This window comes from Chiloscyllium plagiosum, chromosome 13, assembly GCF_004010195.1.
Source record: "Chiloscyllium plagiosum isolate BGI_BamShark_2017 chromosome 13, ASM401019v2, whole genome shotgun sequence".
In the NCBI taxonomy this organism is placed as follows: Eukaryota; Metazoa; Chordata; class Chondrichthyes; order Orectolobiformes; family Hemiscylliidae; genus Chiloscyllium; species Chiloscyllium plagiosum.
The window spans coordinates 18,769,337-18,781,718 of record NC_057722.1 but is presented as its reverse complement, the minus strand read 5'-3'; the positions used below and the strand labels follow the sequence as shown (position 1 = coordinate 18,781,718).

At 41.6% G+C, this 12,382-nt stretch overlaps 1 protein-coding gene across 2 annotated transcripts in view; it reads right to left on the bottom strand.

Moving 5' to 3' along the window:
- LOC122555801 (cytoplasmic protein NCK1-like) overlaps positions 1-12,382 on the bottom strand; it is a 218,519-nt gene that overhangs the window by 126,698 nt on the left and 79,439 nt on the right. The window contains exon 2 of one of the 2 annotated variants that reach the window (XM_043701943.1): positions 3,151-3,202. The exons of the other annotated variant lie outside the window; for it this stretch is intronic. The gene's annotated coding sequence lies outside the window, so the exon portion shown is untranslated. The remainder of the gene's footprint in view (positions 1-3,150; positions 3,203-12,382) is intronic. 2 annotated transcript variants of the gene reach the window in all.

Here is a 12,382-nt window from a genome sequence, read left to right as displayed (position 1 = left end):
TTCATCAGGAACACCCTTCCTGTGTTTACCTTTTTCAGTCCTGTTAGAAATGTATAGGTTTCTATGAGACTTGCAAACCTCACACCCCCTCCCCACCAATTCTTCTAGACTCTAATGAATGTGGTCCTACTTGGTCCATTCTTTCTTCATTAGTCTTGCCATCCCAGGAATCAGACTGCTTAACATTCATTGCACTCCCGCAATAGTCAGAACATCTCAGAACATCTTTCCTTAGATACAGAGACAAAAACTGCACACAACGTTTCAGGCATGGCCTCACCAAGGTCCTGTACAATGATAGCAAGACACCCTTGCTCCAATATTCATATCCTGTCAATATGAAGGCCAACATACCAATTGCCTTCTTCATTGCCTGCTGCACCTGCATGCTTACTTTCAGCGGCTGGTGTACAGGGACAGAGGTCTCAATGTACCTTCCCCTTTCCCAATCTATTGCTATCATATTGCCGTTACCAAAATGAAAACTTCAATGCAAAGCCCAGCTTTGCATCCACAAGGATTTAGTTCTAGAGTATGAAGTCATGGTGGTGATATAAAATAGATTTTGCTTTCACAAATAACGGTGGAAATAACAGTATAGATATACTTAAAGAGAAAGTTAAGTCATTACTTTACCAGTTGAATGATCTTATATTGTCTGTGAACACAGCACTTGTAATGATTTAACACAACACTTTCAATCATTCTTCCATGACCTCGTTTCCTGCATTTATGCTACTAAATCCATTTCTGATTGTCCTTCACAAACTTATTGGCCCACTTTATCCCATGTCTGAGGGCCTATCATCTGAAAAGAATAGTGGATATTAACAGCATGTCCATCTAGTGCCTGAAAAAGTCACAGTGAACATGTGACCCTGAGACTTATGGGATTATAGAAACTAAATTTTACTTCATCCATCAGAACCAATTTGCATCCATTAATAAAATCGCCTCTCCTGACCATCCAAAGCGGCAATTTAATTGTACTTCCTTTGAACTAACATACTTACTTCTTGCAATAATCAATTCTTTTACATTGGGGAGATCAAACATGAATTGAGGGAATGCTTTACGGAACTGCTTCAGATAGTCGAGAAGTATGACACTGAGCTTCTAGTTTTGATGTGGAGATGCTGGTGTTGACTGGGGAGGACAAAGTTAAAAATCACAAAGCACCAGGCTATAGACCAACAGGTTTATTTGGAAGCATTAGTTTTCTAAATGCTTAATAACTACCTGATGAAGAAGCAGCGCTTCAAAAGCTAGTGCTTCCAAACAAAACTGTTGGACTATAACCTGGTGTTGTGTGATTTTTAATTTTGAGCTTTTAGTTGCTTCCCATGTTAATGTAATTGTTGTCACGTACATTTCCATCCTCAGCTTGCCACAGCGCTCCAGTCACATTCCATATAAGCTCAAGGAACAACACCTCATCTTTCTGTTAGACACTTTATGTTAAGTCTAGAAAGCCAAGGAGTTCAATACTTTCAGATAATGACCTCTTTCCTGTTTCAATTTTTTGTTTTACCACACGCCTGCCTCAATCTTGCTTTGCTTTCAGACCAAGCAGCTCAATCTTCTGCCATGTACAATTCACTCAAGTAAAAATTTGTCTAATTACCACTCCCTTTGATCCATGACATCTTTGTTTTTAATGTCTCCTACTTCTATCCCATCCCAGAGCTTCCCTCTTGTCCTTCCTCCCCCTTGCTTCAGCATAAAGTCCATAAGATTTCCTTCGGAGCTGAAGAACTCCGATCTCCGATGCTGCCAGATCTACTCAATACTTCCAACATTTTGTATTTGCACATGCAACCGATGTCAGGCTGAACAAAGGTTTTCTTTCTCTTGTCCAAACAGAGGTTTCAGACTGCCACCTCGTGATTTCCCATCATACATCAGCACCTTTTCTATATCCTCACTGATATGCTTCACTAGCTTGTATGCAATTGCAGAACGACCTCATGTCTTAGCCAACCTGGTCTATATTTTGAGAACCAGAACTTTATTAACATGTATTCCGAGCAATGACTCTGCTTCTTCTTTTAATATATCTATACTGTTACTTGCACCGTTATTTGTAAAGGCAAAATCCATTTTAAATCATCACCATATCTTCATACTGTAGAACTAAATCCTTGAGAGGATGTAAATAGATGAAAGCATATCATTACAAACAGAAACTGATTGTTGAAATGAATGGGTAAAATTATGACAGGCGAATTTCAATAGAAGCAAGTGGGAGGTCAAACAGTTCAGTCCGAAGGGAAAGAGTAGGACAGATCCATTCGCCAAGTATTGAAAAGCAAGGTACATTGGCAAGTTCAAAACAGGAGCTGCAACCCATGTTCACACGTCACCAAACTATGGAGCTTGGAGACAAAAGACAGAATCAAAAAAGGTTCAGGGAATGTTCACCCTCAAGTTCAGAGGACTGGAAATATAAAAAGAGGGATATTTTCCACATTGATACAAAACCCTGATTTAAAACATATCCCAACTACTATGTACTTGTTCAGAGCTTCAAAAGTATACCAGTACGTTACAATGGGAAGGAGTACTGTTTAGATATTTGAAATAACTCCAGAGAGGCTGGCATAGCATTATCAATTCACCCTTCATTTATATGTGGAAAGTCCTTTACACTGATCCAGCTCCCCTAGAGCCAACGCTCAGAACGAACAGATTCTCTGACACTCATGTTTGTATCTGTCAGCCAGGGCTCCCTGATTAGACCAGATTAACAGCCCCAATCAGGGAACTCACATTCTATGAGGTCCACCTGGCTGACCTTGTTATAACTACTAAAAGAATTTAACTTGTAATTGAATTGCTCACTGTTGGTCTGCCATTGTGGTTACTAACATTGCTCAACAATTAATTTACATCAGATCTTTTTATATCTCACTTTGCATTTTCGCAGTTCAGCATGAGGATTAAAGGTTCAGTTATACATGATATCAAGATAATTAGCCATTGAAATTAAAGAAAAGAATGATGGTTATTGAAGTTAAACAAATTATGTGTGAATATTTAATCCTTTATCACACTATAAGAATATATAACAACATTAACTAACAATTATGGTTCATCAGTGAAGTGAAACGTTTGCTTATTTCATTCAGTAAGCAGAAATTAAAATTCTACCTGTGCCACATCAAAACTGCCAGCCTCAAAGAATATCCTCTCCACTGGTGAGCTGAAATTAAAAAAAATGTATTACCTGTTTATTCTTCATTTCAACATTACTTCTTGAAAAACAATAGTGAACAACAGAAAATGTGTTTTCTAATCTAATACAATCTTGAGTTTTCCAAAACTGGCATTTTCTGTGGATTTCTGTGTTTTATTTCCATTTACTCATTCATAATAAGCATTTCCGCATTCGATAATTACAGGGTCAGCTGAAGACTACAGGTCCTGGGAAAAGATCAGTCATAAGAAACATTCACAAAATAATTTTAAACAGAATTTTGAGAGGTGCATTGCAAAAGATGAAGTTCCTGAAAAGCAGGTCAACTGCACAAAGGTAAATCTGAAACAAACACAGAGAACGTTGGAAAAACCCATTAGGTCTGACAGCATTTGTGGAGAGAGAAACGGAGTTAAAGTTTCAAATTCGGCATCTCTGCTTCAGATCTTTAGCATGAAATGTACATGCTTGAATTTTGACTGTCAAAAATGATAGGTAAGATGGAGGAGCTGGTGGTGTAGTGGTAATGTCAGTGGACTGATAATCCAGAGCACCATGCTAATGTTCTAGGGACATCGGCATGAATGCCACTATGGCAGGTGGTGAACTCTGAATTCACTAAGGAATTAGATATCACTGTTTTTGATTGTCTTCAAAACTTGACTTTTAGTAAAGGAAATTTGCCTGGCTTAATTAGTCTGGCCTACTTGTGACCCCAGACCCACAAGAACATTCTTGATGCATAGCTATCCTATGGGGAATTAAAGATGACCAGAAAGTGCTGGCTTAGTCAGCAATATCCTCACCGCAAGAATGAATTTTTTTAAAAAAAGTTTACACTCTGCCAAGAACATACCTAGGATGAATACAACCAATTCACAATGCACCATTTGTTTTCTCACAATCTCTATAGCAACCACTAATTTCTTCATGATACATTGCTTGATATCTCTTCCCATCTGGGTAAGAATCACGCAAAAAATGTCCAAAATATTCAAATCATTCATCTAGATCAATTTCCTAGCATTTTTTAATGGTCGGTTCTGCTCAAGTTTCTTCAGCTTTAACGTGATTGAAGAATTTGAACCGTTATCTGTAGAGCGTGAACTTTCCTTACTTCTATTGGCTATAACGTGATTTCTTAGAACACGAAATTGCACAAGAACAAAACTATCACATTATATCAGAAACAACTGCATTCCTTAATGTGGTGGGAGCATATCCTGCAAGGCACACTTCTGCCCTCTCTCCCCAATTGCTGTTCAGGTCATGTCAGATGGGAGGCCTTGTGGTGCAGTGGGAAGCAACCTCACTTCTGAGCCAGAAGCTCTGGGTTCGAGTGTCACTCCAGACTCTCATGGCCATGAAGGATATGTTGGTAATGAGGCAAGACTGGAGGAATACAAAACCACAAATGTGTCTGTGGTACTCATTAAGAATAGGAATCTCCCAATCGAGGGAGAACTTTACATGGGAAAGCTGCAGCACAACAGTTCTCTCCACTGTAGAAGTCTCCTTAAGTAGGATCATAGTGTAGATTATTTTACATAGCAAGGATCCTTATCACCCGAGTGATTAATAGGATGGGGAGCCAGTGCCACTCCAGTGCCTTTAAGTCAGGATTTCCAGGACTTTTGACCCAGTTCAAAGTCAGTGAGAAGATTTGTAGCTTGTGTGCTCGTTGTTGTGGTTCTGTTTGCTGAGCTGGGAATTTGTGTTGCAGACGTTTCGTCCCCTGTCTAGGTGACATCCTCAGTGCTTGGGAGCCTCCTCTGAAGCGCTTCTGTGATGTTTCCTCCGGCATTTGTAGTGGTTTGAATCTGCCGCTTCCGGTTGTCAGTTCCAGCTGTCCGCTGCAGTGGCCGGTATATTGGGTCCAGGTCGATGTGCTTATTGATTGAATCTGTGGATGAATGCCATGCCTCTAGCAATTCTCTGGCTGTTCTCGGTTTGGCTTGTCCTATAATAGTAGTGTATTTAATAGTAATTTCGACTGGGACAACACTACTATTATAGGACAAGCCAAACAGAGAACTGCCAGGGAATTCCTAGAGGCATGGCACTCATCCACAGATTCAATCAATAAGACCTGGACCCAATATGCCGGCCACTGCAGCGGACAGCTGGAACTGACAACCGGAAGCGGCAGATTCAAACCACTACAAATGCCAGAGGAAACACCACAGAAGCGCTTCACAGGAGGCTCCCAAGCACGGAGGATGTCACCTAGACAGGGGACGAAACGTCTGAACACAAATTCCTAGCTCGGCGAACAGAACCACAACAACTTTTGACCCAGTGACAACGAATGTGTATTTCCAAGTCAGCACGCATGTGGATCGGAGAGAAACTGTTTCCAGTTCAATGGTTTCTGCCATTCCAGAACCATTTTGCAATCATTTGTACTCAATAATCTATTCTACTAGCTCCTTATAAAGAAGACAATCCTCTTCAGCCTGACCTCTTACGTGGCTTACTGCAGCTCAGCATCCACCTTCTAAACAAACACTATTTTAGATCCGGAATGCAATAAAAATATTAAAGTTGGAGCTGATATTTTAAGACCTTCCTCTTGCACTTTTGTTTTAAGAGCTTTGCATGCGACACTTCTTGGGAACTGGTTACCTCAGTTGGCATGGCGACTTGTGGTTCAGAATAAGGACAATGGTGTCTGTTCAATTCCCATTCTGGCTGAGATAGAATTGGGAGATATCTCCTTGTCCTGCCTCAATGTGCCAGGCAATAGCAAACCGCCACTGACAGCAGCCACCAAAAAGAACGCTCAGGATTAAGCATCTGCAGCCAAGCACCTGTCTTTGGACAGAGTACATGTAAAGGAATGAAATAAATAACTTCTTAAGGTGGGAGTTATTTTATTTCTTCTTTACTGTGTGCATGAAGGAAAAGAGAAATGAGATAAGGGAAAAGAAGATCCTTTTAACCTGAAATTTTGCTCAAGGCTGAACAATATTCTCTCCTCTTTTGATGCTCTCATTTCAAAGTTAAAAGGGCAGTTTGTAATTACTTTTTGAAAAAACTTCTGAGAAAATGTGCAGCATGTGTGGCATCTATCTTTAGTTCAATGAAAGTAGTTTCTGCTTTTTAACTCTCTTCATTTGTCGCCTTCAATCCTAAACCATCCTCGCTTATCTTTCATGCAAGGTGAGTTACCAGAAGACTGGAGGTTGCAAATGTGGTACCTCTATTTATGAAAGGTGGTAAGGAAAAGCCAGGAAACTACAGGCTGGTGAGCCTGACATTGGTGGTGGGCAAGTTGTTGGAGAGAATCCTGAGGGACAGAATTTACATGCATTTGGAAAGGCAAGAACTGATTAGGGATAGTCAACATGGTTTTGTGCGTGGGAAATCATGTCTCACGAACTTGATTGATTTTCTGAAGAAGTAACAAAGAGGATTGATAAGGGCAAGGCGGTGGACATGATCTGTATGGACTTCAGTAAGACTTTTAACAAGGTTCCCCATGGGAGACTGGTTAGCAAGTTAGATCCCATGGAATATGGGAGAACTAACCATTTGGATACAGAACTGGCTCGAATGTAGAAAACAGAGGGTGGTGGTGGAGGATTGCTTTTCAGACTGGAGGCCTGTGACCAGTGGAGTGCCACAAGGATGGGTGCTGGGTCCACTACTTTTCGTCATTTAGATAAATGATTTGGACATGAACATATAGGAGGCAAAGTTAGCAAGTTTGCAGATGACACCAAAATTGGAGGTGTAGTGGACAGTGAAGAAGATTACCTGAGATTACAATGGGATCTTGATCAGATGGGTCAATGGGTTGAGGAGTGGCAGTTGGAGTTTAATTTAGATAAATGCAAGATGCTGCATTTTGGAAAAACAAATCATAACTGGACCTTTACACTTAATGGTAAGGCCCTAGGGAGTATTATAGAACCAAGAGACCTTGGTGTGCAGGTTCATAGCTCCTTGAAAGTAGAGTCACAGGTAGATAAGATTGATCAGAGTACTGATTATGGGAGTTGGAAGGTCATGTTGCAGCTGTACAGGACATTGGTTCGGCCACTTTTGGAATATTATGTACAATTCTGCTCTCCTTCCTATCGGAAGGATGTTGTGAAACTTGAAAGAGTTATTAAAAGATTTACAAGGATGTTGCCAGGGTTGGCAGGTTTAAGCTATAGGAAGAGGCTAAATTGGGTCTGTTTGTTTTCCCTGGAGTGTCGGAGGCTAGAGGTGACCTTATAGAGGTTTATAAAATCATGAACGGCATGGATAGGATAAATAGGCAAAGTCTTTTCCCTGGTGTGTGGAACTAGAGGGTATAGGTTTAAAGTGAGAGAGGAAAGATATAAAAGACTCTTAAGGGGCAACGTTTTCACAGAGGGTGGTGAGTGTATGGAATGAGCTGCCAGAGGAACTGGTGGAGGCTGGTACAATTGTAGCATTTAGGTATCTGAATGGGTATATGAATAGAAAGGGTTTAGTAGGACATGGGCCAAGTGCTGGCAAACGGGACTAGTTTAGGTTAGGGTATCTGGTCAGCACAGACGGGATGGACCGAAGGGTCTGTTTACATGCTGTAAATCTCTATGAATCTATGACTAATAATGTCCTTTTGATGATGGGATATGAAACTGGAATACCTTAAATGTGGATTCACTAAAAGTTACAAAATCAAAATTAATACTAGGCAATGTAGGTCAGTCTCCAATAGTATGAAGCACTAAATAGAATAAAGGTGATATCATTATTCACTTGTCAGGCAAGATCAAACTATCTACCACACACACAATGCCAGAACCAAGTTTCAGTAAAATTCCTGCCAATTAACAGTCAATTTTTCTTCCATTTACTTTTCCCATGTTCAAATTTTCTAGAACTAGTGCTATTTCATTGGTTTCAAAATTCTGAAAAATATGATTCACGTTTTAATAACTAATTGCAACGTTTTTAATGAAAATAAATCCTGGCATTTATACTTTGCTTTTCAAGTTTGATGATGTCAAGTGCTCTGCAGCCAATAAAGTTTTCATTTAAGTTTAGTCACTACTGTAACATAAGAAACACTTAATCTAATTTGCACTCAGCAAAGGTCCACAAAGCAACAATGGGAGAATGACCAGTCAATTTGTTTTTTGAGATACTGATTGAGGGATAAATATTAGTCAGCAGATTGGACACAGATCGTCTTTGAAATAGTGCCACAGGCTCTTAATTTACATTCAACTGAGCAGCCTGTTCAGGCTTTGGTTTAGCAGGTCATTTCAAAATTTGCACCTCCAATATTACCTTGCATGTACCTTCAATACCGCACTGAAGAGACAGCTTTGATTTCCGTGCTCAAGGACAAAAGTAAGACTTGTAACAGTAGCGTTGTGCAATTCAGGGGCTTGTCTTGATATAGCTTCTTTACCCTTTCCCTGCCATTGCGCAACTAACAGGGGTTGCTGTGAGCAATGTATTTCATCACTAATTTAACAGACATTAACTCAACAATTTGCAAGAGGGGATGAAGTTCTAAAACACTATTCGCAAAACTGTAGATTGATGTAACTGTAACAAACCTAAAGTAACGACACAGATTGAATCATAGAATTCAGACAGTGTGGCAACAGGCCATTTGCTGTTGGGTTACTCTCTCTCTTCGGAGAGTAACCCAGCAGACCGAATCCCCTAGATTTCCCCTGACTAATGCACCTAACCTAGACATCCCTGAACACTATCGACAATTCAGCACGGACAATTCACCTAACCTGCACATCTTAGGAACATGGGAGGAAACTACAGCACCCGGAGGAAACCCGCGCAGACATGGGTAGAATATGCAAACTCCACACAGTCACTCGAGACTAGAATCGAACCTGGGTCGTTGGTACGGTGAAGCAGCAGTACTAACCACCGAGCCACGCTGGTTGCAGTTCAACTCAAATCTACAAAACAGGCCACGATCTCATCAGTATAAAAGCAAAATACTGTGGCTGCCGAAAATCTTAAACAAATACAAAATAAAGGAAGAGTCATGCTCAATTCAAAGGTTAGCTCTGTTTCTCTCTCCACAGGCCTGCAGTGTTTGTCCAACACATTATGTTTGTTTACCATCTCATTAGAGTTCCTTGCCAAAAGCACCTTTTTACTTTATTGGTCAATGTCAGACCTCTAACAAAGCAGTGAAACAGATTTCCATTTCTCTGCACTTTAATTCACAAATATCAAGATTCTCAGCCACAGCAAATACCAAGCACATTATGAACTCCAGAATGAAGGCTCTTTCAAAGTCTTGTGTATCATCCACGACCCCTCAGTTATCTGCTTCCAACCCTGTTCTAAAAGAACTCCAAAGTTCATTTCCAAGTGCATCTTGAAACTCTCAACTGCCTCCTACATCAAATTCTGATATGCCTCATTCTCCTTGTCCAAGAATGCTCACAAGTTTCAAGTCACAATGTTGCAGAACATTGGTATACTGACTTCTTTTCTAAATTACTATTCCCTCTTTACATCTCCCCACCCCTCACTGCTCACTCCACCTTTACCTCTGTCAAGGCCTAAGATCTCACAGGCTTCTTTGAGAGGTGAGAGACATTTCATTCAACCCAACATCTATGGGGGTTGGCAAAATACTATCACCACTCCGGTCTCAGAAATTACAGAATGCAAGTGGAAACCAGATTCAGAAGCCCACCCGCTATCGAGAAATAACCGCCTGATAAGCAGGTACAAGGAGGTGACACGAGGGCAGAGGTCAGGCCCTGCCACCAAGATCATGACTGCATGTAGCAGCTGATTCTGCTGAGGGTGACACCATCGAATGATATCAAACTTAATTCTTCAGCCTTCCATATGAAATGACGGAAGAGAGCAGGAAGTCTTCAGATTTGCAGCTGCTACTGTGTCATGTCAGAACACCGAGATTGCATGAAATTTCAGCCTGGACTCCAGACTAGGGGTTACAGAGCACCGACTCACATTACTAACTGGATAACTTTCTGCTAGGCAGCCATCAAGTGGCAGTGTGTGAGAAGAAAAGGAGATGTGAGAAGAACACTCTGGGGCAGCATGGTGGCTCAGGGTCCCAGGTTCGATTCCAGCCTCGGGTGACTGTCTGTGTGGAGTTTGCACATTCTCCCCGTGTCTGCGTGGGTTTCCTCCGGGTGCTCTGGTTTCCTCCCACAGTCCAAAGATGTGCAGGTTAGGTGAATTGACCATGTTAAATTGCCTGTAGTGTTAGGTACATTAGTCAGAGGGAAATGGGTCTGGGCGGGTTACTCTTCGGAGGGTCGGTGTGGACTGGTTGGGCCGAAGGGCCCGTTTCCATACTGTAGGGAATCTAATCTAATCTAACACTCATTTTTCTGGCTACCTTGCCCACACTGCTTATCATATTATAGCTGACTGAATATAAAACACTCTCCTGCATTGTCACATCTGTAATATTCCACAGTTCCTCAATATCACTATTTCACAAAAACACTGAATTTTGTCAGGAGGTGTCCACAGTAAGGACAAGCCAGGGAACCAGAGACCGGTGAGCTTGACGTCAGTGGTAAGCAAGTTGTTGGAGGGAATCCTGAGGGACAGGATTTACACATATTGGTAGAGGCAAGAACTACTTAGGAATAATCAACATGGCTTTATGCGTGGGAAATCATGTCTCACAAACCTGAATTTTTTTGAAGTAATAAAGAGGATTGATGAGGGCAGAGCATTGGGCATGATCTATATGGACTTCAGTAAGATGTTTGACAAGTTTCCCCATGGGAGACTGGTTAGCAAGGTTAGATCTCATTGAATACAGGGAGAACTAGTCACTTGGATACAGAACTGACTCACAGGTAGAAGACAGAGGATGTTGGGGGAGGGTTGCTTTTCAGACTGGAGACCTGTGACCAGTGGAGTGCCACAAGGATTGGTGCTGGGTCCTCTTTTTTTTGTCATTTACATAATGATTTGGATGTGAACATTGGAGGTATAGTTAGTAAGTTTGCAGATGACATCAAAATTGGAGGCGTAGTGGACAGTGAAGAAGGCTATCTCAGATCACAACGGGATCTTGATCAGATGGGCCAGTGGGCTGAGAAGTGGCAAATGGAGTTTAATTCAGATAAATGCGAGGAGTTGCATTGTGGGAAAGCAAATCTTAGCAGGACTTATACACTTAATGGTAAGTTCCTGGGGAGTGTTGCTGAACAAAGAGACCTTGGAGTGCATAGCTCCTTGAACACAGAGTCGCAGGTAGAGAGGATAATGAAGGTGGTGTTTGGTATGTTTTCCTTTATTGGTCAGAATATTGAGTACAGGAGATGGGAGGTCATGTTGCGGCTGTACAGGACATTGGTTAGGCCACTTTTGGAACATCGCGTGCAATTCTGGTCTCCTTATTTGAAAGAGGTTCTGAAACTTGAAAAGGTTTACAAGGATGTTGCTAGGGTTGGAGGATTTGAGCTATAGGGAGACGTTGAATAGGCTGGGGCTGTTTTCCCTGGAGCATCAAACACTGAGGGGTGACCTTATAGAGGTTTATAAAATCATGAGGGGCATGGATAGGATAAATAGACCAAGTCTTTTCCCTGGTTGGGGGAGTCCAGAACTAGAGGGCATAGGTTTAAGACCATAAGACCATAAGACATAGGAGCGGAAGTAAGGCCATATGGCCCATCTAATCCAGTCCGCCATTCAATCATGGCTGATGGACATTTCAACTCCACTTACCCGCATTCTCCCCGTAGCCCTTAATTCCTTGTGACATCAAGAATTTATCAATTTCTGCCTTGAAGACATTTAGCGTCCCAGCCTCCACTGCACTCTGTGGCAATGAATTCCACAGGCTCACCACTCTCTGGCTGAAGAAATTTCTCCGCATTTCTGTTCTAAATTTACCCCCTCTAATTCTAAGGCTGTGTCCACGGGTCCTAGTCTCCTCGCCTAACGGAAACAATTTCCTAGCATCCACCCTCTCCGAGCCATGTATTATCTTGTAAGTTTCCATTAGATCTCCCCTTAATCTTCTAAACTCCAATGAATACAATCACAGGATCCTCAGCCGTTCCTCATATGTTAGACCAACCATTCCAGGGATCATCCGTGTGAATCTCCGCGGACACACTCCAGTGCCAGTATATGCCTCCTGAGGTGTGGGGACCAAAACTGGACACAGTACTCCAAATGGGGCCTAACCAGAGCTTTATAAAGTCTCAGCAGCACAAC